This window comes from Zea mays, chromosome 2 (assembly GCF_902167145.1).
Source record: "Zea mays cultivar B73 chromosome 2, Zm-B73-REFERENCE-NAM-5.0, whole genome shotgun sequence".
NCBI lineage: Eukaryota > Viridiplantae > Streptophyta > Magnoliopsida > Poales > Poaceae > Zea > Zea mays.
In genome coordinates, this window is record NC_050097.1 from 96,828,602 (window position 1) to 96,847,192 (window position 18,591).

Sequence of the window (18,591 nt, forward strand, 5' to 3'; positions counted from 1 at the left end):
GCGAACATATTTCCGGCTCGCCCGAGGCCCTGTCTTCGCCAAGAAGCAACCCTGACCAAATCGCCGCACCGACCGACCAAATCGCAGGAGCATTTAATGCAAAGGTGGCCTGACACCTTTATCCTGACGCGCGCCCTTCAGCCGACAGAGCCGAAGTGACCGCCGTCACTTCGCCGCTCCACTGACCGGCCTGACAAAAGACAGCACCGCCTGCGTCGCTCCGACTGCGGTGCCACTTGACAGAGTGAGGCTGACAGGCAGTTAGGCCCGGCCGCAGGCACCATAGGAAGCTCCGCTCCGCCCGACCCAGGGCTCGGACTCGGGCTAAGCCCCGGAAGACGGTGAACTTCGCTCCGCCTGACCCAGGGCTTGGACTCGGGCTAAGTCCCAGAAGACGACGAACTCCGCTCCGCCCGACCCAGGGCTCGGACTCGGGCTAAGACCCGGAAGACGACGAACTCCGCTCCGCCCGACCCAGGGCTCGGACTCGGGCTAAGTCCCGGAAGACGACGAACTCTGCTCCGCCCGACCCAGGGCTCGGACTCGGGCTAAGTCCCAGAAGACGACGAACTCCGCTCCACCCGACCTAGGGCTCGGACTTGGGCTCAGCCCCAGAAGACGACGAACTCCGCTCCGCCCGACCCCAGGGCTCGGACAACACCCTAGCCTCAGTCGACGGTCTCTGCCTCGCCCGAACCAGGGGCTTGGACTCGACCTCAGCTACGGAAGACAGACTCGACCTCGGCTTCGGAGGAGCTTCCACATCGCCCAACCTAGGGCGCAGACCAGCCACGTCAACAGGAGGCGCCATCATCACCCTACCCCGAGGTGACTCGGGCCACGGGGAACAATACCGGCGTCCCATCTGGCTCGTTCCGCCAGATAGGCAATGATGGCGCCCCGCATACTCTATGACGACGGCGGCTCTCAGCCCCCTTACGGAAGCAAGAGGACGTCAGCAAGGACTCAACAGCTCCGACAGCTGTCCCTCCGCCAGGCTCCAGCACTCCTTCGACGGCCACGACATCACACCAGCTGGGTGCCAAAATCTCTCCGGCTGCCACAACGGCATGTACTTAGGGCGCTAGCTCTCCTCCGCTAGACACGTAGCACTCTGCTACACCCCCCATTGTACACCTGGATCCTCTCCTTACGCCTATAAAAGGAAGGACCAGGGCCCTCTTAGAGGGGGTTGGCCGCGCGGGGACGAGGACGAGACAGGCGCTCGCTTGAAGCCGCTCGCTCCCTCTCCCGCGTGGACGCTTGTAACCCCCTACTGCAAGCGCACCTGACCTGGGCGCGAGACGAACACGAAGGCCGCGGGATTTCCACCTATCTCACGCCTGTCTCCGGCCACCTCACTTCCCCCCTTCGCGCTCGGCCTCGCGTCGACCCATCTGGGCTGGGGCACGCGGCGACATTGACTCGTCGGCTTAGGGACCCCCCGGTCTCGAAACGCCGACAATAATATTCCTTATAATCAAGTATATCCTGGATTTCACGGTTTAAACCACCACGAAAACGTGCCATAGCAGCATCGTTGTCCTCCAATATCCCACAACGAATCATACCTTAATGTAACTCCTGGAAATAGTCCTCAACAGATTGAGAACCTTGTTGAAAACGCTGCATTTTATTAAGCAAATCACGAGCATAATACGAAGGCACAAATCGATGTCGCATCGCAGCTTTCAACTGATTCCAAGTGGTTGGAATGGCAGTGGGATGTTTTATTTTATACTCACGCCACCAAATTAAAGCAAAATCAGTAAATTCACTAATAGCAGCTTTAACCTGAGAATGTGCAGCAATATCATGGCATGAAATTTTTTGTTCAACCTCTAACTCCCAATCAAGATATGCAGCAGGATCATATTTGCCATTAAAAGGTGGAATTTTAAATTTAATATTAGAAAATAAGTCATTAGGGGGATGACGAACCACATGGCGTGCACGACCACGACGATCTCCATCGTCCTGTTCAGTGTCACCGTCGTAGTCCTGCTCCATCTTTGTGGTCAACGCATCAAGGCGTGCCAGGATGGTGTCGAGTGTGGTGCGAGTCGCCGTTTGAGCAAGGTCAAGCTGGTTGAAACGCTTGGTCGTCGAAGTGACCGTTGAATCAAGTCGTTCATGCATCGTCCTAATGTCAGCAGCAAGTCCATCAACTTGTCCCCTTACTTCCAGCAACTGGGCATCCACCTTGTCGTGTGCTCCTGCCATAGTTAGCGCAAACACCAAAACACCAAAAGGAGAAAAACCAACGACAACAGGGAAATGGTGGTGACAACTCGCTCAATGGAATGTTGTTATCAAGTTCTTATCCATTCTTACTAAGCCACAGTGGTGAACTGCAACCAACAGGTGGAACCGGTGAAAGATTGGATGAGCGATTGACTGGAGAAACAGAAACCTTCTCGTCGTAGATATATGTGGAGTTTTGGGTAGGCTGCACTCAAGTCAAGGATTAGCATGATCAAACAATAATGCAAAGTTGAATTATAGTGCAAAACACGAAACTATATTGCTGGCCACAAGTGCAAAGGATGGATGGAACTAGCAGAATGGCAGTACCGTAAATATTGTACTAGCGAGGCCAAAAAGGCACTAGTAGGAATCACAGGTGATTTTGTTTTTCTTTTTTGTATGATTTTTTTGATATTTTTCTCAGCACAAGGAGCAACAAAATAGGAGCTACACGAAGTTTCACCTAAAACAGAGTTCAGATGTGGTCTACAGAAAATCAGGAAGTTCTCTGAAAAGCGTGCGAGAACTTTGACGAATTTTTTTCTTTGTTTTCCTGAATTTTTTTGACGATTTTATCAAAACCAAACAGGCCGTAGGCGAGTTTGGCTGGCCTCAGAATAGTGTCAACAAGCTCCTGTAAAAATTTCAGATTTTTTGAACAACCGAGCGAAAAGTTATGCCCGGTTTAAGGAAGGTATGTTTAAAACGACCGAGATGAGACAAACGCTTTGTATCCTTTCTCCTTCGTTTTCTCTGTTTAAAACGACCGAGATGTAACTGAAGGAGAAAAACAAGGAAGCGGCGTTGACTCGGTTTGTTTTTTTTTTATGTTTTTTTACGTAACCGAAGGAGAAAAATAAGGAAGCGGCGTTGACTCGGTTTGTGGCGTGATCAAACGGAATATGGTGGCGGCGCGCTAGGGTTTGAATGGTGGAATAACACAATGCAACCAGCAACAAATGACGTGAAAGCATAAAAATTCAACAATGCAGATTATTGAAAGAAAGTGCGAGGCTCAAAAGGGTGCTGGGATAAGGTCTAACCTAAATTTTTATGTGGTTTTGTAGACTGTAGGAGAAAAAAACACTCGATAAACTCACCGATCAACCTAGAAATCTGATACCACTTGATAGAGCTGGAGTGCCCGATCTTTCGGTGAGTGGAGATAATTCCGATTTGGTGGAAGTAGACTGTCACAGCCGGTTTTAGAAGGCAAACCGAATGTGAACCATGTACGTGCCAGGATCAGTTATTCACGTACACAGCAGTTACATAACATGGACATCATCACACAGTGCTCAAAATAGTATTAATAAGGGAAATAGTCGATTACATCATACGTCTGAGACGTCCATATAGTCCTTACAATAAATCAAAGTGCGGAAAAGAAACGTAGATAACCGCGGCCTTCACAGGCAGCCGACTGGGGGTTGCCGCTAACCCACACCTAGAACTCGTCGTAGTCTTGGAACTCCTGGAAGTCTCCTTCCACAGCTTCATCTTCGTCTGAGCTGTGGTTGCAATGCTGACAACCTGGGGATGGGGGGGTTTGGTGTGTAGAGCAAGGGTGAGTACACATCAACATACTCAGCAAGTATCCTGTTTTGGCTGTAGTGGACTAGCTTTATGTGGGGATAAGTCAAGCAGTTGCTTTTAGTTGGTCAGATTATTACTTACTAGTAGAAAGCCAAGTTTTAGCATTAACCCAAGTTATTAACCCAAACGTACTCCTTTCCAAACGGAAAGAGTACCACTTACCAACACCAGAGTCATAACCAGAACCATCAATCTCATAACCACCTGTACCAAAGTATCTCTAATCAAGTACCACTAATCACTGGAGCTCCCTTGGCCGCTCATAACCGCGAGCACGGCTGATATATCAGTTTTCAAACACTCTGCAGAGGTTGTGCACTTTACCCACAAGCCGTGATTCCCATTCTGCCCGGAGATCATGACTCTCCATTGATCACTACCAAGGTGACCCAGCAGGGCATCACTACGTAGCCTTTACAGAGATTCCCCGGGGCTGTAGCCACCCGTTAGGTTTCCTAAATGCACCGCACTCCTCCCCAAGGGGCGAACCCAAACTTGGCAGAGCGAGCCGCATACACCGAGCCCCATTGACGGCACGACGGCTAAGCGAACTACACCCCGGATCCTCTAATTATTCAGCTAAGGGCATCCCATTCCACCCTCATGGTTGCACTGTTTTCTCGGGCGGTCATCCATAGAACAGGTCCTTACGGAGAGGCACTCGAGAAACCGCTCGAGCCCCCTTGAAGACCACAAGTATAACATCATAATAAGAGAAGGGAAAACAGCGTATCATAGATAATCTCATCATGTTCATTGATTAGAGTTTGAGCAATAGCATAAAGCTAAACAATAATAATCCAACCCAGATAGGTAAACAAGGACATGGATAACAAAAGCTAGTCAATCCTTAGGCATAAATGTGTAAAGCGGGAGGTGAATTAAATAATGAATAGGACATAGATAGGTCAAGGGACACTTGCCTCCACCAACCGACTGCTGCTCAGGGGCTTCTCCTGCGAGTTCCTCGGGCTCTTCAACCGGATCGTTCTCTATGCGAGCGCAAACATACATACATCCACATATTTAATACCAAAGAACAGTACACCATACAATAGAATGCAATAAGTAAACAGACGTTCCACGCGGGCTCGCGAGTACGGTTAAGAAAGAAATAGGAAAAGACAGTCGAGAAACGATCACGTTACATGATTATAAATTAACCACTCGCTTAATGGAAGGAAATTTAATGTAGACACTATGTTTAGCGTAAAGTAAAGTCATGTTTCATGTCTAATTATTATAAGTAGGTGGAGATAAATAAAAGGATGGTCGCGCGGCGAGACGCGCGACAAAGCTCTCTAAAACAAATTAAGAAGTTAACGACTCGTCGCGCGACCGAGCACGCAACGAGATACTTCGCCTTAGCTATGAGGAGACGTTAAGCGTCGCGCGACGAAGCGCATGACGGCATACGTCGACTAAACTGAGTCCAAAGTGGAACGTTGCGTGAATACGCACGCGGCGTTACACCTTAAACAACCTGAAACAAAAATGGATCGTCGCGCGACGAAGCGCACGACGCAACACAAGATAGAATCTGAATTTAGACAAATCCGTCGCGCGGCGAAGCGCGCGACGCAACACGCTAATTAACGAATAATCACCGCGAGCGCGGGCGAGCGAAGATACGGTCAGGCGAGGCCGGGACGGGGGAACGGGCGGCCGAGCTGGGGCCAGGGCGGTTGAACCGGCCAAGGGGGGCGGTTGAACCGGCCGGGGGCGGTTGGGCCGGCCGGGGCCGCGCCGGGGTCGCGCCGGCGAGCAGGGGCCACCGGGGCCGCGCCGGGCCACGCCGGGGGCGCGCCGGGGCCGCGCTGCGCGCGAGCAGGGGAAGGGCAGGGGCGGGCGGGCGCCGCCGGGCGGGCAGGGGCGGGCGGGGGGCCGAGTGGGGGCCGAGCGCCGCCGGGGAGGGAGGCCGGGCGGGCGAGCGCCGCCGGGGATGGCAGCCGGGCGGGGCCGAGCGAGGGGGGCCGGGGACGGGCGCCGCCGCGGGAGGGGGCGGGCGGGCGAGCACCGCCGGGGTGGGAGCGAGCAGGGGCGCGCGCGGGCAGGGGAAAAGGGGAGGGAGAGAGAGAGAGGAGAAGGGGAGGGGAGGGGAGCTCACCTCGGGGTCCAAAATCCGGTGATCGCCGTCTCCAAATCCTAGGGCACCACGGGGAGAGAGAGGTGGAAGAGGGAGAGGAGAGGTTGTTGCGCGTGAGATCCAAATGAGAGAGAGAGGGGAGGGGGGCGCATGGGGGGGTTTGGGCGCCAGGGGCGCGCAGGCCGGGGCGGGCCGGGCCGGTTGGGCTGGGCTGGACTAGGTTGGGCTGGGTCACTTCGCGGATCGAAAACCCACGACGAGCGCGGACCACTAAACGGAATTAAATCGTGAATCGAAATCCGGAACGGAACGAGACGAACACTCAACATCAGACAAAGAAATGTGCTTCGGCATGATGCAACACCCATGACACTTAGGTTTTGGTTTATACATGACACGGACACCTGCCGCTATACTGGTTTGAAATTGGGAAGAAGGAGCAAACGGGAAAAGAGAAAAGAGAGTAACGCCCGAATTTGGTGAGAGAAAAGAAGAAAAAAATTCTGCCCCCAAATTCAGGGTGTTACAAACCTATCCCCCTTAAAAGAATCTCGCCCTCGAGATTCAGGGTCGGCTAGCAAAGAGCTCAGGGTATTTAGCCATCAGATCATCTTCACGCTCCCAGGTTGCTTCTTCCTCAGAGTGATGATTCCATTTGACTTTGCACATTCTGATGGTCTTCCTTCGGGTGACTCTGTCTGCAACCTCAAGGATTTGCACTGGCTTCTCAACGTAGGTCAAGTCCTCCTGGACTTCAAGACCTTCCACTGGCAACTGCTCTTCTGGCACACGCAAGCACTTCTTCAACTGAGACACATGAAAGACATCATGCACAGCAGACAAATTCTCTGGCAAACTGAGCCGATAGGCCACTTCTCCACGTCTTGCAAGAATCTAATACGGACCAATGTAGCGGGGTGCTAGCTTGCCTTTCACTCCGAATCTTCTGACTCCTCTGATCGGTGACACTTTCAGATAGACAAAGTCTCCGACTTCAAAACTCAGCTCTCTTCTTCTTGTGTCTGCATAGCTTCGCTGCCTCGATTGCGCTATCTTCAGATTCTCTCGGACCATCTTGATGTTCTCTTCGGCTTCAAGCAAAATGTCTGGCCCAAACACTTGCTTCTCTCCAGGCTGATCCCATTGCAACGGAGTTCTACAACTCCTTCCATAGAGCGCCTGAAATGGTGACATCTTCAAACTGGCCTGGTAACTGTTGTTATAGGAAAACTCTGCATAAGGCAATCGCTTGTCCCATCCGGACTGATCTTGCAACGCACAGGCTCTCAACATGTCTTCAAGAATTTGATTGGTCCTTTCGGTCTGGCCATCTGTTTGCGGATGATAAGCTGAACTGAAATTCAGATGCGTGACCAAAGCTTCATGCAACTGCTGCTAGAAATGAGAGGTGAACTGCGTTCCTCTATCTGACACTATCTTCTTTGGCACACCATGAAGACAAACGATCCGAGACATATACAACTCTGCTAATACTGCACTGCTGTAGTTGGTCTTGACAGGTATGAAGTGGGCTGATTTGGTCAAGCGGTCCACTACTACCCAGATGGAATCGTAGCCGGCTCGAGTGCGAGGCAATCCGACTATGAAATCCATACCGATTTCATCCCATTTCCACTGAGGAATCTGCAACGGTTGCAACAATCCAGCAGGTCTCTGGTGCTCTGCCTTAATTCTTCGGCAACTATCGCACATAGCCACATGCTCTGCGATTTCCCTCTTCATTCCGTACCACCAGAATTTCTTCTTCAGATCCTGATACATCTTCTCACTGCCAGGGTGAATCGAATAGGCTGTCTCATGAGCTTCTTTAAGAATCAACTTCCGAATGGACTAGACATTGGGAACACACAAGCGGTCTTTGAACCATATCACACTTTCTGCATCTTCTCGAAAATCTTTGCCTTTGCCATCTAGAATCAGTCGCCGAATCTCACTGATCTTCTCATCATTCTTCTGCGCTTCTTTGATTTCGCGCTCTAAGGTAGGTTCCAACTCGACTGTGACTCCTCGCGAATTGTTCAGAAAACTGAGACTCAACTTGTCAAACTCCTTGGCCAACTCATAAGGCATCGGACGAGCAACCATCAGATTGACTTGACTCTTTCTGCTCAAAGCATCTGCCACTATGTTTGCTTTGCCTGGATGGTAATGAATCTCCAACTCATAATCTTTGATCAACTCTAACCATCTTCGTTGCCTCATATTCAACTCGGACTGAGTGAATATGTACTTCAGACTCTTGTGGTCTGTGTAAACATCGCATTTCTGTCCATACAAATAGTGCCTCCATGTCTTCAGTGCGTGAACCACTGCTGCCAACTCTAGATCATGGATTGGGTAGTTCTTCTCATGAACCTTCAACTGTCGGGACGAGTAGGCCACAACTCTTCCCTCTTGCATCAACACACATCCCAAACCTGTGTAACAAGCATCACAATACACCCAGAAGGGCTTGTGCACATCAGGCAAGACTAGGACAGGCGCTGTAGTCAACTTCTCTTTCAGCGCTTCAAAGGCCTCTTGACATTTCTGGGTCCACTTGAACTCAACCTTGTTGCCTAGCAACGCTGTCATCGGTTTCGCAATCTTCGAAAACCCTTCAATGAATCGCCGATAGTATCCGGCCATTCCAATGAAACTCTTGATTCCTCGAGCATCTGTTGGCGCTTTCCAGTTCAAAATGTCTGCCACTTTCTTCGGATCCACAGCCAATCCTTCTTTGTTGATTATGTGACCCAAGAACAGGACTTCACTGATCCAGAACTCACACTTGCTCAACTTCGCATACAACTGGTGCTCTCGCAATCTCTGCAATACCATCTTCAAATGATCTGCATGTTCTTCTTCGCTTTGAGAATAAACCAGAATGTCATCAATGAATACCACCACAAACTTATCAAGGTAATCCATGAATACACTATTCATCAAGTTCATGAAGAACGCTGGCGCATTGGTCAAACCAAAAGACATCACTGTGAACTCATACAAACCATACTTGGAAATGAATGCCGTCTTCGGAATGTCCGAAGGTCGGATCCTGAGCTGATGATAACCTGACCTCAGATCAATCTTGGAGAACACACTGGCTCCTCTCAACTGGTCGAACAGATCTTCTATTCTGGGCAAGGGATACTTGTTCTTAATCGTGACTTCATTCAGAGCTCGATAATCGATACACATCCTCTTGGTGCCATCTTTCTTCTCCACAAATAGGACAGGGGCGGCCCAAGGCGAGGTGCTTGGCCGAATGTAACCTTTCTCTGACAGCTCATCGATTTGCTTCTTAAGCTCAACCAACTCTGGTCCAGATATTCTGTAAGCTCTCTTGAAGATAGGGGCGGTTCCAGGAAGAAGCTCTATGGCAAACTCAACTTTCCGCTCTGGTGGCATACCCGGTAAGTCCTTTGGAAACACATCTGGGAACTCGGACACAACCTTGATCCTCTCAATTGGGTCTGCTTCACTGCTATCGACAGCCATCTGATAACAACTTCCTTTCTTTGGCTCAGGCGGGACTAACTCGGTCACCACTTCCTCTCCTAGTGGGGACACCAACTTGATGGTCCTTTTATCACAACTGATAACTGCCTGATACTTATCTAGCCAATTCATCCCTAGGATGACATCTATTCCCTGAGTACCCATTACTATAAGGTTGGCGGGAAACGCTATCCCCCTTATTTCCACACTTATATTCAAACAAATGCTATCGGCTCGAATTCTACCACCGACTGAGTCAATTTGAATGGGGGTTGACATGGTAGTAATTGGAAGATTATGTGCTTCTACCCATGATGCAGTAATGAAAGAATGTGTTGCTCCAGTATCAAATAACACTTCTGCAATACGGGAGTCGACTGGGAACATACCTACTATCATGCCGGGGGTCTCCTGAACTGCTTCAGCCTCCAAGTGGTTCAGTCTCCCATGATTATAGCGCGGCTGAGAGCGGTTGCCTGATCCAGGCTGAGGCACATGTTGCTTGGCGGGGGCATTGGGGCCTGACTGCTGCTGGGCTGCCTTCTTCGGACATTGCATCACCCAGTGGCCTTGCTCTCCACAGTGGAAACATGCTCTGTTTCCAACCTGAGCTGGTGCTGCCTGACTGTTCTGCTGGTTTGCTGGGGCAGGAAGGCGAGGTGGTTGCTGATTCTGCCTCTGAAACTGACCTCCTGACTGATTGCTCTGACGGTTCTGGTACTGATGCTGAGGATACTGCCTTTGGAACTGCTGATGTTGCTGAGGTGGATGCTGGTTCTGCCTGAACTGCTGAGGTTGATTGCCTGAGAAACGAGGACGATTGCTGCTTCCAGGCTGCGGTCCACTGATCTTGCGCTTACGATCTTCCATCTCCTTACGCTTTCTCTCTGTCATGATTGCCCTGTCAATCAGGTGCTGGAATGTCGGGAAGGTGTGATTCATCAGTTGGTACTGCAGAGGGTCAACCAAGCCTCTCAAGAAACGATACTGTCGCTTGGCGTCGGTGTTGACATCTTCAGGAGCATAGCGAGACAACTGCAGAAATCTGTCCCGATACTCACTGACAGACAATGGCCCTTGCTTGAGAGCCAGGAACTCCTCCTTCTTCACTGTCATCAGACCTGCAGGAACATGGTACTGACGAAAGCTACCTCTGAACTCTTCCCAGGTGATGGCGTCAGGGTGGGCATGGGTGGCGAGGTAAGACTCCCACCATGATTGGGCTGCTCCTCTCAACATACGGGGACCATACAGGACTTTCTCCCTGTCATCGCACTGAGCGGTATGCAACTCCCGCTCCACAGTGCGCAGCCAATCTTCAGCATCCATGGGGTCAGAAGAGTGAGCGAACGTTGGTGGATGACCTCTCATGAATTCAGCACGCTTGTCTCTGGGCATCTGAGGCATCTGAGGCTGAGGTGGGGCCTGCTGCTGCTGTTGCTGCTGCTGCTGAATGGCGGCCAAAGTCTGACCGATGGCTTGAACTGCCTGAGTCTGCATCAGAAACATCTGCTCGATGGACATCGGGGGCGGGAGCGGCAGGTGCTGCTGCTAGGGCACCTCATCCTGTTGAGCGGCTCGCTCCTGCTGATCACGCCTTCCTCCTCTGCACCTATTCTCTGACATCTGCAGAATGCAACCACACATCAGAACTGATCTGGCAAATCTTGCAGCATAAGAAAAGAGTATAGAATTCTTCAACAGCACTGAACAGATGAGCATCTTCACTGATCTCCAACACAGACCACACAGCTTCCACTATACCACGGAACATTATTTGCAACTTATGGTCTGTCGGTAAAATCAGTTTTACCGACGAACTATAGGTCGGTAAAGACCTTTACCGACGGACCACGAACGTCGTTGCAAGCTGTGTCGGTAAAACTTTTACCGACCGACCGTTGTTTTACCGACTTATCTTCCGTCGCTAAAAGAGAAGTTTTACCGACGCTTCATCATTTGGTAATAATAGTATTACCGACTCTCTAAGAGTTGCAGCTGCCACGATTTACGGACGCTTCATCAGTTGGTAATAATAGTATTACCGACTCTCTAAGAGTCACTAATTGTGTAGATTACCGACCAACAATTCGTTGCCGCAGATATTACCAACCAACAATCCATTGCATTCATACAAATAGATTATTATAAGGACACTTAATGCTCATACACTTCACTAATCTTTCATGAGGTAACATATTGCACATGTTGCACACAAATTAATGGTCTTTCAATATCCATCGATCATATATTAACATCATTAGTAACATAATGTTTGCAATACATCGAACTAGTCCATAGGTTGCAATATCACATTACATAACTCAAAAGCTAGTCCACGGTATTACAATAACTCAATTCCTTCACGTTGTTGTACGCAACATACGCAACAAAAGCTCCAAAAGAAATGCAAGACCGAAGAACCATGTCCACGGTTGGTTGTAACATGATCTGATACTAACATTGTCCATTTCCTGAAAAAATATAACCATGTGTAAGAAACTTATGAATCAATTGCCGGGAACAAGAGGTACTGGTACATTGCAGTAACCAAAAAACTGAACTCCAAATGAAATAAAAAATGCAGCAACCATAGCCCATGATAAAATTTGAAAGTTCATAACTATAAAATGAAATTATAGCTTGCTGCACAGCACACACACCATAACTATAAACTGAAATTATAGCTTGCAGCATAGTAGCAGTACACAGCCATAGAGGATAGAGCATGATATAATACCAAAAGTGTAGCTCATAATTCAAAAAAAAAACATCCAGCAGGCAGCATCAATCATCCATAAACATTATAGCTTGTTGCACAGCACACACACACAGAACCATAAGTCCATAACTCCATAAGACCATAGCCATAAGAGTATAAAGACCATAAGCTTGCTATCTTGCTGCACACACACACTCAGCACTTCAGTTCAGTCTGCACTCAGCAATCAGACCTTCAGAAGTTCAGATCACCTGTCCTGTCCACACTCACACGCCATTCTGCATAACACACACACACTCACAGTCTCACACTGCATAACACACACACACACACTCACACGCCAGATCACCTGTCTTATCCACCAGACAGCACACCAGATCACCAATTCACCAGCATTGCTTAACACACAGTCACACTCACACAGTCACACACCAAATCCATTACTGTACTACTATTTTGAAAACGCCAAACCATATCTGCCTATATCCGTTTGGCGTTCAAATAAGCTTAGCAAATAAGTCAGCAAAGAAAAAACCATGGAGATATGGTTAGTAGTAGTAGAGTCAAAGATCCGGTTCTACACTATATCAGGAAAGAAAATGCCAAACAGATATGGTTAAAAACAGCAAATAAGTCACCAAGCTAGGGCCATTAAGAGTAGTAGTAGAGTCAAATACCTGAAATGTTAGGTGATGTGTTAGGTGTTGCTGATGCCTTGTTGATGACCTTCAGCTGTCAAAGTTAGGATCTGTCAGTAGGTACTCATTAATCAAAAAAGAAAGATATCAAAGTTTCGTTTATTACTTTCTTGTATGGCCATGCAAGCGACATCATGTGAGCAGTAGCCATAGTTTGCATATCATCGTAGGGACGAGCCAACACTGCATCTCTTTTCAGGACACAAGTCACAACAACTTCACAAAATTGCCTTCCAATGGGCAGATCTGCAACTATGGTACTCGGATTAGTTGAAACTATTATTCCTTTGGCCACAGGTTGATCCGATCTCAACAAAGCATATAATATGGCTTCTCTTCCAACCTGATACAAGCGATAAACACAAAATTAGAAGCATGATAAGGATAATACTGGTTAGAAGGATGAAAGTTTCTAGGAAGTGCTGAACCCTTAGGCAACGCATCAACAAGTAGATCAACCAACAAATTAAAACTTCTATCCGTCCATCCTCCAAGAAGTTTTATGTGAAGTAAACGAACTAGAAAGCGTAGCTTTGAGTACTTATTGCAACCTGGGTACAATTCTTGACTGTTGTCTGCTGCTAGCCTACGAATGGTAGCTACATCTTTATCAAATGGATCAAAAGACCCATCATCTTCCATATCTCCTCTATCATCTAAACCACATGCTAAATCCTTAATCAACTCAGATATGTCATCTTCTTCGTCATGCACCTCAATGAACTCAGGGACATCACCATTTTCATTGTTCAATACAGAGGAACTAGCTTCTCCATGTAAGGTCCATGTTCTATACCCTTTTAAAAATCCATCACAAATCAAGTGTTCTCGAACTTCAATAGCCTCCCGCCAAAATGAGTTGACACACTTCCTACAAGGGCATAAAATCTTGCTTCCTACCGCTGAATTTTTTAATGCAAAAGCTAGAAAACTATTCACCCCTTGTGTATAGGCCTTTGTCTCCCTACATGCAATTTCTATGTTAAATATCAAGATAACCACGTAGCACATTTTTTTAGTTATTGTGAAAAAAAGTTGTATTGTACCTAGCCACATTGTCGATCCACGATTTATCCATGTGTGTTATTACGGATATGATAGAGCTTCTAAGAACATATAACAAGCATAAAAACTTTGCTGCATACACTCAAAGATAATGAACAAACACACAATTGAACCGGAAACAAGGTAAATTAGTTGAACTTACCTTACACTAGAGCTCGACAATCTCCTAGTTGTTTTTGGATTTTCTGAACTACAACACCTTCCTTTCCTTGCTGCCCCTGCCGTACCAAAGATTTGTAGGATCTTGTGTTTATTATCAGCTATTCTTATGCTAACATATCAGCTACATAACAAGAAGAAGGAAAAAACAAGTTTGCAGTGAACTCACACGAATCTGTTTTGCTAGGCTTAATATTGCAAGAACCTTGAACCAACTTTTAATCCTGCATGCAAGAAAGAACAAAAATGTTGAATACATGCTAGAGAAAAAAATGTTGCAAGCTAGAGAAAAAAAATGCAGCCAGCATGAACTGAAGGTTATAAGCTAGAGAAAAAATGTAGTCACCAACACATACATTGATCCTGGTACCATCATGAACTGAAGGTTACAAGCTAGACTAGAGGGAAAAATACAGCCAGTAGTGCATCAGTAATCTTGCTCATGCTATCATCATTAAGCTTAAGGAAGAACATATGCAACTATCCTCATGATCCTTCAATCACTGCCTTACATTTCGTGTTGCATCAGTGGCAATCAAAACCAGTAGTGCGTGCTCAGTACTTTAACACTACCAACCAGTAGTGGCAAACATGAAACTAATAAGCATGACCTACTGGAACTTATACTCACTGCAAGAAATTACATTAGTGTTCAACGTCTGGTAGTCTGGTTCATTGCCTGTCCATGCTGGTTCAGTTCTAAGACCATGAAGGCTGAAGGCCAGGACAATGTCCATCTCTCTAGGCGATATATGAAATCCTCAGGTCAGGTGGAAGTGCAACGCACAGCCTTCTTGGCTTTGGCTCAGACTAAGCTTAGAACACGTACTGCCATAAAGATGAAGCTTGTTTCTTAAGGTAGCAGTTTTGCATTTTAAAACAGATTATGCCCATAAGGCATCAAGCAAAATGTTGAATTACAAAAAGAAGAAAACTATTTAAGAAGCCTAACATTTAAGTTGTGCAGACTCTTCCTATGTTAGTAGATCAGCAAGATAAAAAGATCAGAGTAATTGCTACATAACTACAGGAAGGGAATAAAGTTTGTTGTGGACTCACACAAATCTCTGTTTTGTTAGGCTTAATCCTGCAAGGACCTAGAACAACCTTTAAATCCTGCAGATAAGAAAGAACAAAAATGTTAAATCAATGCTCCAAGATAAACACAAATTTGAGAGAGGAAATCGCTAGGGAATAGCCATAGACGAGTTCAGTGATGCTCCAGCATGAATTCCCCCAAGGAAAATTTCTTCAATCACACTCAAATCCTACGAACAGAAATTCCCCAAAGTTTACCAAAAAACAGGAAGGGAAATCACGATTCCACAGGCAAATGACACCAAAGGGGGCAGCGTGATGGAGGGGCGCGACACGATGGAGGTGGCGGCGGGATTATTGAGGCAGGCAGATCTATGGAGGGGGTGGCAGGATGGACGATGGCGGCGGGATTTTGTGGCGCGCAGGCGGCGCTATGGAGGGGACGCGTGGGCGGCGCTGTGGAGGGGGCGTGCGGGCGGCGCTATGGAGGGGACGCGCGGGCGGCGCTCGGCGCTGTGGAGGGGGCGTGCGGGCGGCGCTATGGAGGGGACGCGCGGGCGGCGCTGTGGAGGGGGCGTGCGGGCGGCGCGGTGGGAGTTAGGAGAAGGGGGCGGGCGGCTGGATTTTGGAGGGGGCCGTCGCGGCGATTTGGTTGGGAGGAACGCGCGTAATAATTTGGCGGCACGCGGTTGGGTTGCGCCAATATATTTACCGACCGAACGAGCGATGTCTTTACCATTTTTACCGACGGATCTCCCAACGCTAAATATAAGAGATTTACCGACCGTCCCGCCGTTGCAAAAACTGGTATTACCAACCAACCATGTGTCGGCTGTTTTTACCGACCAACCTTTGGTAGCTAACAAAGGTCGGTAAAAATCCTCCGTGGTATAGTGTTCTCAGATAAAGAGGAAAGTGGAATAAAAGGTTTCCCAACTATATAGCTAACTCCATTAACATAATAGGTAAACCAAAATGCGGGGGATACCCACACTCTGGTGACAGTCATTACAAAGATCCAAACCAAACATAGTTCATCATGACAAACATAGATGCACAGGATATAGCAAACTACCCTGTCTAACTAGGACTAACTAAGACCGAGACTAACGCTAAGACTGTAGCTTCTACGTATATATTTCGTATTAATTACAAGATCCAACTCTAACGAGCTATGGTTCTAGAGTTATCTTGGTCTTGCAGTCGGGGTTGCCATAGGACTGGTGTCCACGCTGAGGTGAGCGGTACGGGTGCTGAGTCCCGACGGGGGCGGGGGAACCACCATCCAGGTGACGACGTTCCGCGCGCTCAGCCCGCAGCAGGGCGATCTCAGCACGAGCCCTACTCAGCTCGTCTAATGCATGGTCCAGCTCCGTGTTTAGCACGGCGGCTAGGTTGACTGTGCTGCTCAACCTAGGATTGCCCTCACCGACAGGTGAGACAATCACGCCTCCTGTGCTGCCAGATGGACGGCGGGGGTAATACTTCAGGTCAAGACCATCAGCTGCCCCACCGAAAACCGAGCAGTAGTGCGAAAGCGCACGCCGTGCAGCATCTTGCATGGCTGCCTTAGCTGAGTCCCGCTCAGAGATAGAATAGTGCTCTGAGCAGGCCTCCGCACCCTGGAGACTGTTCTCCGGGCAGCGCACCAAGCAGGTTGCCTCCCAGCGGTCCGGGTAGACCCCGCGACTGTGCTGGTAGACCACACAGCGATACTCGACGGACCAAGTATGCCGGTTAAATGCCCGACGTAGCAGGGTGTCGAGCGCATCGTGGAAGTGACACCCGCGAGCAGCGTCGCGAGTGATGGGTCGAGCAACCCATCCTTCCGGCTCATGGTTAGCAGAGAAGTCGGTGTCGTGGCTCGAGCTGTCGTCGCCACCTCCGTCGTCTGGGTCTCCTCCAGCGGCTACTCCAAAAGCTGGGACGCCCGGTGGTGATGCAGGGGGCGCCTCCAAAGGAAGCACAGGGGAGCAGCTCCTCACAGACTCTATCTCCTGGTGGAGCGAGAAAGAAGAGCCCTGCTGCTCCTGTCGTCGACGTTCCTGCTCCTCATGCAGGCGGTGGTGCAGTCTCTCCAAGTGGCTGGACTGTCCGGCCACGGGACGGCGAAGCGGACGCTCAGCAAGGCGGGAGGGTAAGAAGGGGATGACTGACTTTCGTGCAGTGTGTCTAAGTCGAGCCATCTACAAAAGACATCGCAAGCAAAAGGGTGAGAACAGAATTAATATGACCAGCAAGTAATGATACATAAGTAAATGAAGGATTAGAATAAAACATGATTTTCAGCAAGGTATAATATATAGTAGAACATAGGTTTGGTCGGTATGACCAACTTTTGAAGGGATATCAAAGTCAAGGCAGAGACAGAGGTCTATAGTCCTTAGAACGACCATTCTACTCTAGGTTAGCGGTCCTACAGTCAGCACGGCTTTGATACCACTTATGTCACACCCGAGCGAAAAGTTATGCCCGGTTTAAGGAAGGTATGTTTAAAACGACCGAGATGAGACAACCGCTTTGTATCCTTTCTCCTTCGTTTTCTTTTTTTTTGTTTCTGTTTTTTTTATGTAACTGAAGGAGAAAAACAAGGAAGCGGCGTTGACTCGGTTTGTTTTTTTTATGTTTTTTTACGTAACCGAAGGAGAAAAATAAGGAAGCGGCGTTGACTCGGTTTGTGGCGTGATCAAACGGAATATGGTGGCGGCGCGCTAGGGTTTGAATGGTGGAATAACACAATGCAACCAGCAACAAATGACGTGAAAGCATAAAAATTCAACAATGCAGATTATTGAAAGAAAGTGCGAGGCTCAAAAGGGTGCTGGGATAAGGTCTAACCTAAATTTTTATGTGGTTTTGTAGACTGTAGGAGAAAAAAACACTCGATAAACTCACCGATCAACCTAGAAATCTGATACCACTTGATAGAGCTGGAGTGCCCGATCTTTCGGTGAGTGGAGATAATTCCGATTTGGTGGAAGTAGACTGTCACACCCGGTTTTAGAAGGCAAACCGAATGCGAACCATGTACGTGCCAGGATCAGTTATTCACGTACACAGCAGTTACATAACATGGACATCATCACACAGTGCTCAAAATAGTATTAATAAGGGAAATAGTCGATTACATCATACGTCTGAGACGTCCATATAGTCCTTACAATAAATCAAAGTGCGGAAAAGAAACGTAGATAACCGCGGCCTTCACAGGCAGCCGACTGGGGGTTGCCGCTAACCCACACCTAGAACTCGTCGTAGTCTTGGAACTCCTGGAAGTCTCCTTCCACAACTTCATCTTCGTCTGAGCAGTGGTTGCAATGCTGACAACCTGGGGATGGGGGGGTTTGGTGTGTAGAACAAGGGTGAGTACACATCAACATACTCAGCAAGTATCCTGTTTTGGCTGTAGTGGACTAGCTTTATGTGGGGATAAGTCAAGCAGTTGCTTTTAGTTGGTCAGATTATTACTTACTAGTAGA

At 48.3% G+C, this 18,591-nt stretch overlaps 2 long non-coding RNA genes across 2 annotated transcripts; both read right to left on the reverse strand.

Annotated features, from left to right (window-relative positions):
- Positions 1–11,654: 11,654 nt before the first annotated feature.
- LOC103646719 (uncharacterized) lies at positions 11,655–13,193 on the reverse strand. The gene is made up of 3 exons (XR_562400.2): positions 12,957–13,193; positions 12,830–12,884; positions 11,655–11,904 (listed from the first exon to the last, which is right to left on the reverse strand). It is a non-coding gene; the product is annotated as an uncharacterized lncRNA (long non-coding RNA).
- An 85-nt stretch (positions 13,194–13,278) lies between these two features.
- LOC103646720 (uncharacterized) lies at positions 13,279–15,348 on the reverse strand. Its single transcript, XR_002267595.2, has 3 exons — positions 15,134–15,348; positions 14,244–14,298; positions 13,279–14,133 (listed from the first exon to the last, which is right to left on the reverse strand). It is a non-coding gene; the product is annotated as an uncharacterized lncRNA (long non-coding RNA).
- Between the last annotated feature and the right edge of the window lie 3,243 nt (positions 15,349–18,591).